The 18,117-nt window shown below is 37.8% G+C and overlaps 1 long non-coding RNA gene and 1 pseudogene across 2 annotated transcripts in view; both read right to left on the bottom strand.

Annotated features, from left to right (window-relative positions):
* Positions 1-18,117, bottom strand: part of LOC116268866 — a 116,803-nt gene that overhangs the window by 33,760 nt on the left and 64,926 nt on the right. The gene's annotated exons all lie outside the window — the stretch shown is intronic.
* Positions 1,790-6,562, bottom strand: LOC110740673 (annotated as a pseudogene). The gene has a single exon (XR_002515633.2). The product of XR_002515633.2 is annotated as a CKLF-like MARVEL transmembrane domain-containing protein 6 pseudogene (transcript).

Raw genomic sequence — 18,117 nt, forward strand, 5'->3', positions numbered from 1 at the left:
AAATATTACAGACTCCTGATATGGAAATATATGAAGGATTTCTTATTCTGTTAACTTAAAATTTTTAAATTAAAGAACCAACGGGAAATTCAGTAAAAAAATTAAGACCATGAAACACAAGAGAGAAAGATGAAAGATGAAATCAATAGAAATTATCTTGACATCAAGATGCTAACTGTAACAAAAATTCTGATCATACAATAGCATGAATTAACAGAAGGAGACAAATTTCAAATAGAAGAAATGGTTAGGCTTTTAGATTATTTGATAACACAATAACAAATCATGGCCAGGCGCGGTGGCTCAAGCCTGTAATCCCAGCACTTTGGGAGGCCGAGACAGGCGGATCACAAGGTCAGGAGATCGAGACCATCCTGGCTAACATGGTGAAACCCCGTCTCTACTAAAAAATACAAAACACTAGCCGGGCGAGATGGCGGGCGCCTGTAGTCCCAGCTACTCGGGAGGCTGAGGCAGGAGAATGGTGTAAACCCGGGAGGGGGAGCTTGCAGTGAGCTGAGATACGGCCACTGCACTCCAGCCTGGGCGGCAGAGCGAGACTCCGTCTCAAAAAAAAATCATATGAGCAAACTGGAAATAATTGAACTATATTGCTAATTTGACGAGAAATATTGACGTCCATGGAGATAAGGTTAAACTCATGACACCACTTCAATTAGAATATTAGTGACAATGTCATTAAAAGTATTAGCAATATTTTAATACATTTAAAAAGTATTTTAATGTTCTTAGTATATTAAAAGAGTATTTTAAAAATTGACATCAATGGAGATAATTTTAAACTCATTATACTACCACAATAAGAACATTAATGACAATGTCAGTAAAAGAGTGTTAAATATTAGTCACTACACAAGAAAACTTGCAAAGCCTTTACATTTCATAGTGCAACTTTTCATAAAAATTGAGAGATTTTTTTCAAATTTGACATCCATTTAAAAATTTTACATGACATTACTGGATATAATAACTGGATCCATGAAGCTGAAAAATCTTTTTTAAACCGTTGATAATAAAAAATGGATTTCAATTAACTACGGTAAAGACCAAATTATCTATTTTTTCTTTTTTGTGGAAAATAATATAACAAAATTTGTACTTATACATATTAGTAATATTTTTCTTTTACATTAATATTTAATTTTTATGTTAATGTATATCCTAATTGAGCCAAATAGAATAGGACATTCTCTGGTTGTAAAACTTTTTGTTTTTCCTGGAGTAAATCCCTTTTTCTTTTCCTTTTTAGAGGCGGGGTCTTGTTTTTTCACCCAGGCTGGATGGCAGTGGTGTGAACTTAGCTCACTGCAGCCTTGAACTCCTGAAACCAAGTGATCCTCCCTGCTAAGCCTCCTGAGTAGCTGGGAATACAGGTGCCTGCCACTGCACCTGGTTAATTTTATTTTATTTATTTTATTTGTTTTATTTTTATTTTTTGTCTAGAGACGTATTTCATCTTGTTATCCAGGGTGGTATACTTTCAAAATTTTCTCATTTGGTTAGTTTTCTGCATATCTATTTTTAATTTATTCCCAATCTGTCCAAGAAAACTTTTTTATCTTGATGTTTTAATTTTATTTTAAATAATGCTCTTAATGGAAATGTTCAAATATTCAAAAAATAGGATAGAATAAATTTTAATGTTCCTATCATTCAGCTTCAACAGTGATCAACAACACATCTTCAATCTTGTTTCATCTATACCCTCACTCACTCCCTAATCTCCACTAAATTATTTTGAAACAAATTCCAAATATCATACAATTTCTTTTTTTAACATTTTAATTAAATGGATTTATTTTTAAAAACTATAAAATTTGACATCAAGAGAGATTTAAAAAAGACCCATAAGATTTAAATTGACAAATATAAAAACGATTGGCTACAAACAATGTAAAAATACATTTCCCAGCTTCCAAACAAAACATAATTTAAGTATAGTAATTATAAAATTTTTGTACTGTGAGTTCATTTACCTTATAATGCTTGAGAACCATTCTAAGCAATCTATTTGTATAAAATATAAAATTAAATGTATCATAACTATGAATTTAAAAATTATTTTAAATTTGAGTTTATTGAGTTTGCCATTTTTTGTACATAACAGTGGTTTCTGGTCCCAAGTTCCCCTTGAACGTATTTACTACAATGGTCATTTTACTCCTATTTCCTTCTACAATAGAAAAGAAAGGCTAACCATTCATGGGTCCCATAAAAAACAATGTGAAAGAAGTCTCTAAGAGTGACGAAATATACCAGTGAACATACTATCTTTCTGAAAAAGAAAGAATTAAGTGACCAACTAAGAGATCCATTTTTGCACCAATGAAACACATGGAGGTGAAACCTCAGAACAAGCAGAGCTTAAGCTCAATGACAAGATGTTCTATATGACAGGCCCGCTAAGAATGTATCTGTCAATCTTGACTAAGCCCAATGCATGGGTGGTGACCCTGAGGTAGCCCAGATGATATGCTCTGAATTTTAGATAGGTCTAGATAACATTAAAAATCACAATGGTACAGTTTGATGTGAAACTCTAGTCTACCTATCATAAACTAGTTTTCTGAATCAGTCCTTATTCTTAGACCCAAGACCCAGCTATTTCTCCTTTCTTAGATGACATGCCCAATAAAAACGGCATCTATGATTGGTTTCATTATCTTCCAATTAAGTAGTGGTGACATCACCACTAACACTAGTATCCAAACTCTGACACAAATCCTAAAGGTATTGAGTCAGTAAGACAGAGCAGAAGCTATGTCAGGCCATACTGACCAGTTTCTGAGAACCACATTAGTCACATTCATGAAACTAAAACCCATCTACGACACACAAATGCCAGATGAGAAAAAAAAAAAAAAAAAGGATGAGGTCATTAAACTTTTTTCCTGGAAACATGATTCCACTGTTTCAAATAGGAAACCTACCCTGGGAGACTTCTACCAAAGTGCAGAAGGACCTGATGTACGGGCTCGTGATCTTAACACTAGAGTCCCAGGTCAAAACTCTAGGAGGAGGATGAGAAAGGTCTAGTCTGTGAAACACCTGGACAGAAAGGTCGTATCCCAAGTGCCCTGCCTATCTGTGATAGCTGCTAGCCAACAGACAGTTCTGGTTATGAAGTTATCTCTTGAGAATGGCTTGATTCTCCCTTACGTCACCAACAGGATTAGTCTGGGCAGGGTTCCCTGGATATCTACTTTCTTAAGATGTTCCTTGCCAAAGACAAACTAGAGCAACGCCTATGTAAGAACAAGGACTCTCAAGATCCTGCTACACAGTATTCACAATTAAAAGGGCCCAAGATTCAGGACCACCTAAAGACAACTGACAAAAAGTAAGCGTCAGAGCCAGAGGCCAACCTCTGCTAGATGAAGCAGCAGCACATAGCTCCATTTCTATCTGATAAGGCGACAGAAAAGAGGCATCTTGAACTATGAAAAACAAAAGGCTGGGGTCCTAAAAAAACAGACGAGCTTCAAAGAAAACGCTAAGGAAGACCCACAGAGCTGTATTAATTTTAGTAAAAATAATCATATGCCAACACGAGAATTGAACCACTTTCTAAATCACAGTATGAACTCATCTCTTCAGATACTTGGTAAGTGGTCAAAGCTTGTTGTTATAATTACTTTCACTGTCTTGGGCAAAAAGTCTTTCTTATCTTTGGCACTTAGGTGTGGTATCAGTTTCTTCCATTTTTGTATGTGTTACAAAACAATCTCTTTCTCACTTGACATCAACAACCAAGGTGCAGTATAAACACGAAGTTGCTGATATTGTTGCTTTTATACACACAAAATACCAACATCTCCATATGTTTTTAGGCTATAACCAAGGTCTCAGAAAGAATTAATAACAGTTATCCAAAAATATTGTAACATTTAAGGCTGAGTGAAATACAGTAAAGCCTGGTAATATATGTTAAGGAAAAAAACCTAGACCAACATTTTAAATATTGGTTTCTTAAATACGTTAAATTCCCATTAACACAACATAATCTAAGCATCAAAACAAACAGCTAAGCAAATTAATTTTAAAATAAAACAATTTCTAAGTAGATGAATATAATCATGATGTTTATACAGCTATAAAGCATAATTTGGAAGCTAAGCCTAGTAAAAGAATGACTTGTAACAGAATGACAGAATCATTTATGAACCGTTGAGCTGTGTGATTTAAAAAACAATTGTTCTCTCCTCCTCCCACCAAAATCTCCATTTAAGATAAGTTTCAATCATTTTTAAAAAAATTTTTAAAACTTATCTGGCCTAATTTGTGGTGACTGACACAATATTGATAAAACTGCCTTCTTGACCTTCCTCTTGCTCTCCAAAAGAAGTGGTTTAAACAATTACACAAATTTTACAAGAGCTTCTGCCAGGGCTCAGGCACCACAGTGCAGAGTCACTACCTTAGTTAACATCTGCTCCCCAGAGTCTTTAGGCATTAAGTGGTTCAGTGAGAGCCTCAGCCCTAGTGCTATTTTCAGGTCTTCTCAGCTGGGACTCCTGTCGTTTTTCATACAGCATAGTGACAAAGTCAAGTAGGAACATAAAACTTGCTATAAATCCAAACACAACTGCAGCAATTTCAGCTGAAGTCCTGTCATGTGTGGAAACAAAAATCTTGGATGCCAACAAAAACACACATCCTGTTCCCAAAGTAATATAAAAATATGATGATTTTACTTTTGTGGTATCAACTCTCATAAAATGGAGTGTAATACACAATCAGTATAAGGAGACTCAGAAGAAAGGCACTGTCGCTTACAAACTCAAAAAAAATAAAGTCCCCCACAAAGTACATTGTGATACAACTTCTTCACAGATGAAGGCCAGCAGAGAGAGCAACAGCTTCAAGCCCTTGAGAACGCGCCGGAGCCGTGGGAGCCGACCCAGGAAGAAGTAGGCAGCGAGGCCGCTCCGGGGGCCTCTGGCGGGGCCCGGGTCTTCCTCGGTAGTGGGACTGTACACCGATCCGTTCTCCATCACCTCGGGCAGGTGAGCACGGCGGCCGCAGCAAGCGGGCGGCTGACTTCTCAGACGCCAGAAGTCCCGGGTAGCGGGAAGGTGGCCATCACTTCCTGGGCCTCTTCATACAATTTCATTCATAAATACTTCAGTATGTATTTCTAAGATAAGAAATCTTAAAATTAGCATCACAACCACACCGTTATCCTAAAAATACTTTAAAATTTCTTAATAACTTCAAGTCCAGTCAATGTCCATATTTCTTAATTATCTTATATAGTGTGATTGGTTGCTGTATCTGTAAGTCTCTTAATCTATATTGTTCTTCTGCCATCTTTTTTTCCTATTATTCTAACTTTTGTTGAATAAATCAGATTATTTGTCCTGAATGATGTTACACACTTGGGATTTTGCTGATTGCCTTTCTGTGGTGATGTTTAACATTATTCTGTGCCCTGTATTTTCTATAAATTGGCAATTAGATCTAGAGGCTTATCAGGTTCATGTTTGATTTTTTTCTTCTAAGACTGCTTTATAATTGGTGTTGGACACTTCCACCAGGAAGCATATAATGCCTTATTTTCTCTCTTTTTGTGATATCAGCTATTAATAATTCTTGTTAGGTCCAGGAATTCATTATGGGCTGTAAAATGTTGATATTGTAATTCTATTATTTCAGCTTTGACTTTAGAGAGAAACTTCCTTTCATCAATTATTTGATTACCTACCAGTCCTTACATCAATACCTCTCCAATTACTTTGATTGTCTGAAGCTTATTCTGTTATAGATTCCTCAGCAAAAAATTCTCTTGGGTTCTTGCATACATAAGAGCTTGTGTATTATCTTTATAGTTAAAGGTCAGTTTGGTTAGATAAAAAATTCATGGCTCACCTTTTCTATCTTGACTGCCTAAAATACGTTAATCTATTGTTTTCTGGTGTACAGCATTATTACTGACAATGTGATGACAATCTGGTTTTTTTTCCCTTATAAGTGACTTTGTCTATTTGTATGGATGCCCAGAGGGTTTTAAAAATTTTTTGTTTAAAATCTTATTATTTTACAGACTATGTCTTGAAAGTGACCATTCTGAATCCATTTTCTCAGGTACACAGTATTTTCTTCTTATATGGAAATTGAAGTAATTTTTTTATTTTAGGAAACATTTTTTTTATTGTTGTTATAGTTTTGAGGATTTCTTATGTTCCATTGCTTTAATTTTCTACTTTGGGGATTCCTGTTATGCCAGGGAGTTTTTGAACCTCCTTTGAAGATTGTAATCCCTTTCTTAGAATGATGTTTTTAGGGCTGGGTTGTGGTGAGTCTCTCCTGTAATCCCAGCACTTTTGGAGGCTGAGGTGGGAGGATGACTTGAGGCCAGGAGTTTGAGACCAGCATGGGCAACATACCCATCTCTACAGAAAAAAAAAAAAAAGTGCCAGTCATGGTGGTGGGAGGATTGCTTGAGCCCAGGAGTTTGACACTGCATGGAATATGTTTACGCCATGTGATCACGCCACTGCACTCCAGCTGGGGTGACAGGGTGAGAGCCTGTCTCTAAGAATAGCAATAATAAAAAAAAAAAAACAGTGTTTTAAAATTCATGAAACACAGGCCGGGCCGGTGGCTCATGCCTGTAATCCCAGCACTTTGGGAGGCCAAGGTGGGTGGATCACCTGACGTCAGGAGTTTGAGATCAGCCTGGCCAACCTGGTGAAACCCTGTCTCTACTAAAAATGCAAAAATTAGCTGGGCGTGGTGGCACATGCCTGTAATCCCAGCTACTCAGGAGGCTGAGGCAGGTGTATCACTTGAACCCAGGAGGCAGAGGTTGCAGTGAGCCTAGATTGCACCATTGCACTCCAGCCTGGTGACAGAGTGAGACTCCATCTCAAAAAAAAAAAAAAAAAAAAAAAAAAAGGATTCACAAAATTTAGAAAGGAAAGTAATTATATGCTGCAATGTAGTTTTATTAAAACAGAAAACACAGGTGGAAAAGATATTTGCATACCCATGTTCAACAGCAGCCTTATTCACAATAGCCAAAAGGTGTAAGTAACCCAGGTGGCCATCAATAGATCAATGGACAAATAAAATGTGGTATAAGCATACAATGGAATATTATTAAGCCTTAAAAAGGAAAGAAATTCTGCTACAACATGTATGAAACTTGAAGACATTGTGCTTAGTGAAAGAAGCCAATCACAAAAGGATGAATATTGTATGATTTCACTTATTTGTGGTATAATAGTCAAATAGTCGATAGTAGTCAAATTCACAGAGATAGAAAGTAGGGTGATGGTTGCCAGGGGCTGGCAGGAGATGGAATGGAGAATTATTATTTAATGGGTACAGAGTTTCAGTTGGGAAAGATAAGAAAGTTCTGGAGCTGGATAGATGTTTGCACACAGGTTGTACTTAGTGCCACAGACACTTAAAATGATTAAAATGGTAAATTTTATGCTATGCATATTTTACCACAATTTAAAAAAATAGAAAACACATTTGTATATGTAACATGTATGCTTCTTTATATGTATTAAATAAAAAGACTACATGTATTAATAACAAGATTACACACAGGTATCTACGGTAACATGTGATCTAGTGGCAAGTCTCATAATTACCAGAAGTTTGAAGTAGTGATGAGTCTAAACAATATTTTAAAACATCTGCAGCATTGGCAATGTGATGTAAAAATATCTGGTGACAAAGTCAGAGGTTCTGCTAATATTACTGTGGCTTATTAGCTAAGGTCGTAATTAAATAAAATGATAAATTTCAGTTAGATTAAGTGAAAATGAAGATGTAATGTTCATCCAAGTTCACAGACCCCCTTTTTTCTAAGTAGGTATCCCTTCAGAATTTGTGGCCTCTCAGGTAAGAATCCTTATATTTGTGTTAGATCTTCTTTTTTTGTATTTGAAATTCATTATTTTTCATTTTATCTTTTTAAAAACCTTTTATCCCAAGTAGCTGGGATTACAGGCATATGCCACCATGCCCAGCTAATTTTGTTATGTGTATGCTTTTTTTATTGTTGAATAGTATTCCATGAAATGAATATATCACAACTGTTCATTTATTCTGCTGTTGATAGACATTTGGGTAGTTTCCAGCTTTTCACTATAGTGAATTAAACTTCTGTAAACATTTGTGGATGTATGTTTTTGTGTCTCTTGGGTAAATACCTAAAAGTAGACTTGCTGGATCATATGGTGGGTGTATGTTTAACTTTACAGAAAACTGTCAGTTTTCCAAAGTGAGTGTACCATTTCATACTCCCACCAGTAACATATCAGAGTGGGTGAGAAGTGGTGTTGCATTATGATTTTAATTTGCATTTTGCTGGCAACTAATATTGAGAACTATTTTATATGTTATATGTTTTTTAGCCACCTCTAGATCTTTTGTGAAGTGTCTATTCAAGTCCTCTGCCCATGTTTTGAAACTGTTGTCATTGTAGGATTTCTATGAATGTTCAGGATACAATTCTGTTATTTGACAAACAGATTGCAAATATTTTCAACTGGTCTGTGATTTCCCTTTTCATTTTTTAGAATGTGTCTTTTGGCCACATGCTGTGGCTTGTGCCTGTAATCCCAGCACTTTGGGAGGCTGAAGCAGGTGGAATACCTGAGGTCAGGAATTTGAGACCAGCCTGGCCAACATGGTGAAATCCCATCTCTACTAAAAGTACAAAAATTAGCTGGGCATGGTGGCATGCAACTGTAATCCCAGGTACTCGGGAGACCAAGGCAGGAGAATAGCTTGAATCTGGGAGGCAGAAGTTACAGTGAGCCGAGATCATGCCACTGCACTCCAGTCTGGGAGACAGAGCAATGCTCCATCTCAGAAAAAGAAAGTATCAGGGCTCCCAAGATGGCCGAATAGGAACAGTTCCAGCCTCCAGCTGTCAGCGTGAGTGACACAGAAGACGGGTGATTTCTGCATTTTCAACTGAGGTACCGGGTTCATCTCACTGGGGTGTGTCAGACAGTCGGTGCTGGTCAGTGGGTGCAGCGCAACCAGTGAGAGCTGAAGCAGGGCGAGGCATCACCTCACCTGGGAAGTGCAAGGGGGAAGGGAATTCCTTTTCCTAGCCAAGGGAAACTGAGACACACAACACCTGGAAAATTGGATAACTCCCACTCTAATACTGCACTTTACCAAGGGTCTTAGCAAATGGCACACCAGGAGATTATAACCCACGCCTGCCTGGAGGGTCCCATACCCACGGAGCCTCCCTCATTGCTAGCACAGCAGTCTGAGATCTAACTGCAAGGCAGCAGTGAGGCTGGGGGAGGGGCGCCTGCCATTGCTGAGGCTTAAGTAGGTAAACATAGCCTTCAGGAAGCTCGAATTGGGTGGAGCCCACTGCAGCTCAAGGAGGCCTGCCTGCCTCTGTAGACTCCACCTCTGGAGACGGGGCATAGCTAAACAAAAGGCAGCAGAAATGTCTGCAGATGTAAAAGTCCCTGTCTGACAGCTTTGAAAAGAGCAGTGGTTCTCCCAGCACAGAGGTTGCGATCTGAGAATGGACAGACTGCCTGCTCAAGTGGGTCCCTGACCCCTGAGTAGCCTAATTGGGAGACATCCCCCACTAGGTGCAGAATGACACCTCACACCTGACACGGCTGGGTATACTCCTGATCCGAAGCTTCCAGAGCAAGAATCAGACAGCAACAGTTGCTGTTCAGCAATATTCTATCTTCTGAAGCCTCTGCTGCTGATAACCAGGCAAACAGGGTCTGGAGTGGACCTCAAGCAAACCCCAACAGACCTGCAGCTGAGGGTCCTGACTGATAGAAGGGAAACTAACAAACAGAAAGGACACCCACACCAAAACCCCATCAGTACATCACCATCATCAAAGACCAAAGGCAGATAAAACAACAAAGATGGGGAAAAAGCAGTGCAGAAAAGCTGGAAATTCAAAAAATTGGAGCGCATCTTCCCCTCCAGAGGAACACAGCTCATTGCTAGCAATGGAACAAAGCTGGACGGAGAATGACTTTGACAAGTTGAGAGAAGAAGGCTTCAGTCTATCACACTTCTCAGAGCTAAATGAGGAACTATGTAACCAGTGCAAAGAAACTAAAAACCTTGAAAAAAGAATGGAAGAATGGATAACTAGAATAACCAATGCAGAGAAGTCCATAAACGAACTGATAGAGATGAAAACCATGACACAAGCACTACGTGACAAATGCAAAAGCTACAGTAATCGACTCGATCAACTGGAAGAAAGAATATCAGTGATTGAAGGTCAAATGAATGAAATGAAGCAAGAAGAAGTTTAGAGATAAAGAGTAAAAAAGAAATTAACAAAGCCTCAGATATATGGGATTGAGTGAAAGACCAAATCTACGTCTGCTTGGTGTGCCTGAAAGTGTGGCCGGGGAGAATGGAAACAAGCTGGAAAACACTCTGCAGGATATTATCCAGGAGAACTTCCCCAACCCTAGCAAGGGAAGCCAGCATTCAAATTCAGGAAATACAGAGAATGCCACAAAGATACTCCTCGAAGAGCAACTCAAGACACAGAATGGTCAGATTCCGCGAAGTTGAAATGAAAGAAAAATGTTAAGGGCAGCCAGAGAAAGTTCGGGTTACCCACAAAGGAAGCCATACACACTAACAGGAGATCTCTCGGCAGAAACTCTACAAACCAGAAAAGAGAGTAGGGGCTGATATTCAACATTCTTAAGAAAAAATTTCAACCAAATTTCATATCCTACCAAAAATTTCATATCCAACCAAACTAAGTTTCATCCAGTGAAGGAGAAATAAAATCCTTTACAGACAAGCAAAAGCATAGAGATTTTGTCACCACCAGGCCTGCCCACCACAACAGATCCTGAAGGAAGCACTAAACATGGAAAAGAACAGCAATGTTTAGCCATTGCAAAACATGTGCAAAATGTCATAAGTCCATCGATGCTAGGAAGAAACTGCATCAGCTAATGAGCAAAATAACCCATTAATATCATGTGGTGGGATCGAAGTTCACACCTTAACAACATTAACCTTAAATGTAAATGGACTAAATATGGTCCAGATAAAAGACACAGACTAGCAAAGAACAGATAAAGAGTCAAGACCCATCAGTTTGCTGTATTCAGGAGACCCATCTCACACAGAGGCTCAAAATAAAGAGATTGGAGGAAGATCTACTGAGCAAATGGAAAACAAAAAAGGCAGGGTTGCTAATCTAGTCTCTGATAAAACAGCTTTAAACCATCAAAGATCAAAAGAGACAAAGAGGAATACTACATAATGGTAAAGGGATCAATTCAACAAGAAGTGCTAACTATCCTAAATATATATGCACCCTTATATATATTTATACTTATAATAATACAGAACACCAGATACATAAAAAGCAAGTCCTTAGAGACTTACAAAGAGACTTAGACATACAATAATGGGAGACTGTAATACCCTGTCAACATTAGACAGATCAATGAGACAGAAAGTTAACAAAGATATCCAGAATTGAACTCAACTCACCTAACCAGACCTATGGGCATGTACAGAACTCTCCCACCCCAATCCAGCAGAATGTACATTCTTCTCAGGCACCATTGCACAGCTTGACCACATGGTTGGAAGTAAGCCACTACTCAGCAAATGTAAAGAACAGAAATCATAACAAACTGTCTCTCAGACCACAGTGCAATCAAACTGGAACTCAGGACTAAAACTCAATCACAACTGCTTAACTACATGGAAACTGAACCCAACCTGCTCTGAATGACTACACAATTTACATAATGAAACAAGGCAGAAATAAAGATGTTTGAAACCAATGAGAACAAAATTACAACATACCAGAATCTCTGGGACACATTTAAAGCAGTGTGTGGGGGAAATTTATGGCATAAATGCCCACAGGAGAAGCAGGAAGATCTAAAATTGACACCTAACATCACAATTAAAGAACTAGAAGCAAGAGCAAACACATTCAAATGCTAGCAGAAGGCAGAAATAACTAAGATCAGAGTGGGAACTCAAAGAATGAGAGACACAAAAACCCTCAAAAATCAATGAATCCAGGAGCTGGTTTTAAGAGAAAAGATCAACAAAATTGACAGACCACTAGCAAGACTAATAAAAGAAGAAAAGAGAAAAGAATCAAATAGATGCAATAAAAAATGATAAAGAGGATATCTCACCACCATTACAAATACAAATTATCAACAGAATACTATAAAACTTCTGCAAATAAACTAGAAAACCTAGAAGAAATGGATAATTTCTGGACACATACACTCTCCCAAGACTAAACCAGGAAGAGAGTTGAATCCCTGAACAGATCAGGCTCTGAAATTGAGACAATAATTAATAGCCTACCAACGAAAAAAAGGTAAGGACCAGACAGTTCACAGCTGAATTCACCACCATAACTACAAGGGAGGAGCTGGTACCATTCCTTCTGAAACTATTCCAATCAATAGAGAAAAGAGGGGAATCCTGCTAACTCGACCAGGGCCAACATCATCCTGATACCAATGCCTGGCAGAGACACAACAAAAAGAATTTAGACCAATATCCCTCATGAACATCGATGCAAAATCCTCAATAAAACACTGGCAAACCGAATCAGCAGCACATCAAAAAGCTTATCCACCCACTTGATCAAGTGGCTTCATCCCTAGGATGCAAAGGCACAGTTCAACATATGCAAATCAATAAACGTAATCCAGCATATAAACAGAGCCAAAGACAAAACCACATGATTATACTCAATAGATGCAGAAATGGCCTTTGACAAATTCAATAGCCCTTCATTCTAAAGCGCTCAATAAATTGATTATTGATGGAATGTATCTCAAAATCATAAGGAGCTATTTGCCAATGAGCAAGAGCCCACGAGACAATATCATGCAGATAGGCCAAAAACTGGAAGCATTCCCTTTGAAGTCTACAACAGAGACAGGGATGTCCTCTCTCACCCTCCCTATTCAACATAGTGTTGGAAGTTCATAGCTGGGGCAATCAGGCGAAAGAAATCAAGGGTATTCAGTTAGGAAAAGAAGAAATTAAAATTGTCCCTGTTTGCAGATGATATGATTGTATATTTAGAAAGCCCCATCGTCTCAGCCCAAATCTCCTTAAGCTGATAACATCAACTTCAGCAAAGTCTCAGGATACAAAATCCAATGTGCAAATATCACAAGCATTTACTTATACACCAGTAAGAGACAAGCAGAGAGCCAAATCATGAATGAACTCCCACTCACAATAGCTTCAAAGAGAATAAAATACCTAGGAATCCCAACTTGCAAGGGATGTAAAGAACCTCTCCAAGGGAGAACTACAAACCGCAACCAGTGAAATAAAGAGGGACACAAACAAATGGAAGAACATGCCATGCTCATGAATGGAAGAATCTATATTGTAGTAGTATGCACTTAGGGTTATTTATAGATTCAATGCCATCCCAATGAAGCTACCAATGGCTTTCTTCACAGAATTAGAAAAACGGCCTTAAAGTTCATATAGAACCAAAGAGCCCACGGCCAAGACAATCTAAGCCAAAGAACAGAGCTGGAGGCATCCAAGCTACCTGACTTGAACTATACTACAAGGCTACAGCAGCAAAACAGCATGGTACTGGTACCAAAACAAGAGATAGACCAATGGAACAGAACAGAGCCCCTCAAATAAGACCACCGTCTACAGCCATCTGATCTTTGACAAACCTGACAAAACAGGAAATGGGAAAAGGATTCCCTATTTAATAAATGGTGCTGGGAAAATTATTATCATAAGTGAGAAACTGGATCCTTTCCTTACTCCTTATATGAAAATTAATTCAAGATGGATTAGAGACTTAAATGTTAGACTAACACCACATAAAAACCCTAAAGAAAACCTAAGAGTACTCATTCAGGACATAGGCATGGGCAAGAGGACCATGTCCTGAAACACCCAAAAACAATGGCAACAAAAAGCCAAAATTATTAAATGGGATCTAATTAAACTAAAGAGCTTCTGCACAGCAAAAGAAACTATTCATCATAGTGAACAAGGCAACCTACAGAATGGGAGAAAATTTTTTACAATCCTACTCATCTGACAAAGGACTTATATCCAGAACCTACAAAAGAACTCCAAAGAAATGTACAAGAAAAAACAAACAACCCCATCAAAAGTGGGCAAGGGATATGAACAGACCAGCCCTTCTCAAAAGAGAACATTCATACAGCCAACAGACACACGAAAAATGCTCATCATCACTGGCCATCCAGAGAAATGCAAATCAAAACCACAATGAGATACCATCTCACACCAGTTAGAATGGCAATCATTAAAAAATCAGGAAACAACAGGTGCTGGAGGATGTGGAGAAATAGAAACACTTTACTGCTGTTGGTGGGACTGTAAATTGGATTCAACCATTGTGTGGAAGACAGTGTGGCAATTCCTCCCATTACTGGGTATATACCCAAAGGATTATAAATCATGCTGCTATAAAGACACATGCACACGTATGTTTATTGTGGCACTATTCACAGTGGCAAAGACTTGGAATCAATCCAAATGTCCATCAGTGACAGACCGGATTAAGAAAATGTGGCACATATATACCATGGAGTACTATGCAGCCATAAAAAAGGATGAGTTCATGTCCTTTGTAGGGACATGGATGCAGCTGGAAACCATCATTCTCAGGAAACTATCGCAAGAACAGAAAATCAAATGCCACATATTCTCACTCAATGGTGGGAATCGAACAATGAGATCACTTGGACAGAGGAAGGGGAACATCACACACAGGGGCCTATTGTGGGTAGCGGGAATGGGGGAGGGATAGCATTAGGAGATATACCTAATGTAAATGATGAGTTAATGGGTGCAGCACACCAACATGGCACATGTGTATATATGTAACAAACCTGCACGTTGTGCACATGTACCCTAGAACTTAAAGTATAAAAAAAAAAAAATTAGCACACCAATAACATCTGAAATCAAAGCTGTTGATCAAAGGAAAGAACCACTAAAATAAAAAAATTTAAAAAAGAAAAAAGAAAAGAAAGAAAGTATCTTTCAAACAGCAAACAATGTTAATTTTTGCCGGGCACAGTGGCTCACGCCTGTAATCCAAGCACTTTCGGAGGTCGAGGCGGGTGGATCATGAGGTCAGGAGTTCAAGACCAGCCTGACCAATATGGTGAATCCCCGTCTCTACTAAAAATACAAAAATTAGCCAGGCACAGTGACAGGTGCATGCTACTCAGCTACTCAGGAGGCTGAGGCAGAAGAATCACTTGAACCTGGGCAGCAGAGGTTGCAGTGAGCCGAGATTATGCCACTGTACTCAAGCCTGAGTGACAGAGTTAGACTCTGTCTAACAAAACAAAACAAAACAAACAAACAAACAAAAGTTAATTTTGATGATATCTAATGTATCAATTTTTAATTTCTAGTTATTATTTTGGTGTCTGTTATAAGAAATCTTTGCCTCCTCAAGGTTGCAAGACATTCTCCTATGTATACACCTAAAAATTTTAACATTTCAGATTTACATTTATTTCTATGATTCATCTTGAATTAATTTTTATTTTCAGAAGGATGTCAATATTGAGCCAAGATTGATTTGTTTTCCTATGCATTTGTCAACCTGTTCTACTACCATTTATTGAAAAGCTTTCCTTTCCTCAATGAGTCATCTTGGAACCTTTGTTGAAAATAAATTGACCACATATATGTAGGTTTACTTCCGAATTCTTTATTCTGTTCCATTGATACTGTAGTGTAACTCCTCCAACTTTGTTCTTTTCCCAGATGACTCTAAACATTCTAGGTTCTTTGGCTTCCTACAAAAATTTTAAAATAAGTTTGTCCATTTCAACAAAAGATCTTGCTGAGATTTTTAATGGAATTGCATGAATTCTATAGGGCAATTTTAGAAAAATTGATGTCTTAATAATATTGAGTCTTCAAATCCTTAAACAATGTATTTCTCTTCATTTATTTAGGTCTTTTAAATTTATATCAGCAGTGTTTCATAGGTCAATGTCAAGATCTTATATATCTTTTGTTAAATTTATATATAAATATATCATGCTATTGGATGAGATTGTAATTTTTTTAACTTTTATTTTAGGTTTGGGAGTACACGTGCAGCTTTGTTATATAGGCAAACTCATGTAGTGGGGGCTTGTTGTGTAGATTATTTTGTCACCTAGGTACTAAGCCAAGTACTCAGTAGTTATTTTTTCCATTCCTCACCCTCCTCCCATGCTTCACCCTCCTCCCACTCTTCACTCTTCATGCCCTGGTGTCTGTTGTTCCCTTCTTTGTGTTCATGAGTTCTCATAATTTATCTCCTACTTATAAGTGAGAATATGTGGTTTTGGCCTTCTGTTCCTGCGTTAGTTTGCTAAGGATAATGGCCTCCAGCTCCATCCACGTTTCTGCAAAAGACATATGGCTGTACGGTATTCCATGGCGTATATGTGCCATGTTTTCTTTATCCAATATTTCCCAATTGTTTGTGGCTATAACATAGAAATACCATAGAAATTTATATATAAATAATGCATCATGTGACTTTGCTATATTCACTTATTACTGCTAATAGCTTTATGTAGATTGCTTAGGACTTTATATGAATGCAATCAGCTTGTCTATAGTTAAAGACAGTTTCTATTCTTCCTTTACACTCTTCACAACTGCAGCTTCTTTTTTCTTACTTTATTGCATTGGCTAGAAAGCCAGTGTAATATTGAATAAAAAATGCAAGAGTGGAAATATACTTTTTAAAAATTCCACATTTGAGGGAAAAAGTTTTTAACATTTTAACTTAAGTATGATGTGAAATATATGTGTGTTTTTTTGTTTTGTTTATTTATTTTTTGGTAGATTTATTTGGTTAGATCAAGGAAGTCTACCTTTATCTAATATTTCAAATTTATTTTCTTGAGGTCTTCAATGTACCTCCAAAGATTGTTTAAATTTCCTGTGTTTTAACAGTTATTGTTTCTTTTGATATGTTTATTCTTTCTCTTTTTTTTCTTAGTTGGTTTAGGTAAATAGCTTATTTTGTTTCAAACAATCAGAATTTTCTTTTTTTTTTTTTTTTTTTGAGATGGAGTCTTGCTCTGTCGCCCAGGCTGGAGTGCAGTGGCCGGATCTCAGCTCACTGCAAGCTCCGCCTCCTGGGTTTACGCCATTCTCCTGCCTCAGCCTCCCGAGTAGCTGGGACTACAGGCGCCCGCCACCTCGCCTGGCTAGTTTTTTGTATTTTTTAGTAGAGACGGGGTTTCACCGGGTTAGCCAGGATGGTCTGGATCTCCTGACCTCGTGATCCGCCCGTCTCGGCCTCCCAAAGTGCTGGGATTACAGGCTTGAGCCACCGCGTCCGGCCTCAGAATTTTCATTTATTAAGTAAATATATCTTTTCTGTTCTTCATTACTTTTTATTTATCTGTATTTGTTATGCTTTTTCTTTTACTTCATCATTCTAGCTTTATAAATTATAAATTTAATTGATTTATTTTCAATATTTCATTGTTATTAATGTATATGTTTAAAGCCATAAAATTTTCTCTGATCACTGCTTTAAATGTACTCCATAAATTCTTAAATTTCATGTTTTTTATTATAATTACTTTTTGGAAACTCTTGTTATTTTGATTGTATGTCACCCTGGAATTGTTGGATAAAATGTTTTAAGGTTGTGCATAGTGGCTCACGCCTGTAATCTCAGCACTTTGAGAGATGGAGGTGTGCGGGTCACCTGAGGTAAGGAATTCGAGATCCGCCTGTCCAACATGGTGAAACCCTGTCTCTACTAAAAATACAAAAATTAGCTGGGCGCATGGCAGGCACCTATAATCCCAGCTACTCAGCAGGCTGAGGCAGGAGAAACACTTGAACCCAGGAAGCGGAGGTTGCAGTGAGCCAAGATAGTGCCACTGCACTCCAGCTTGGGTAACAGAGCAAGACTCCATTTCAAAAAGTAAAAATTTAAAAATAAAAATAAAATAAAATAAAATAAATAAAATGTTTTAAAATTTTCTAGTGGAACTTTTTTTAAATTGTTACTTATTGGGGCGGAGCAAGATGGCCGAATAGGAACAGCTCCAGTCTCCAACTCCCAGC

The sequence above is a fragment of the Papio anubis genome, chromosome 9, assembly GCF_008728515.1.
Source record: "Papio anubis isolate 15944 chromosome 9, Panubis1.0, whole genome shotgun sequence".
In the NCBI taxonomy this organism is placed as follows: Eukaryota; Metazoa; Chordata; class Mammalia; order Primates; family Cercopithecidae; genus Papio; species Papio anubis.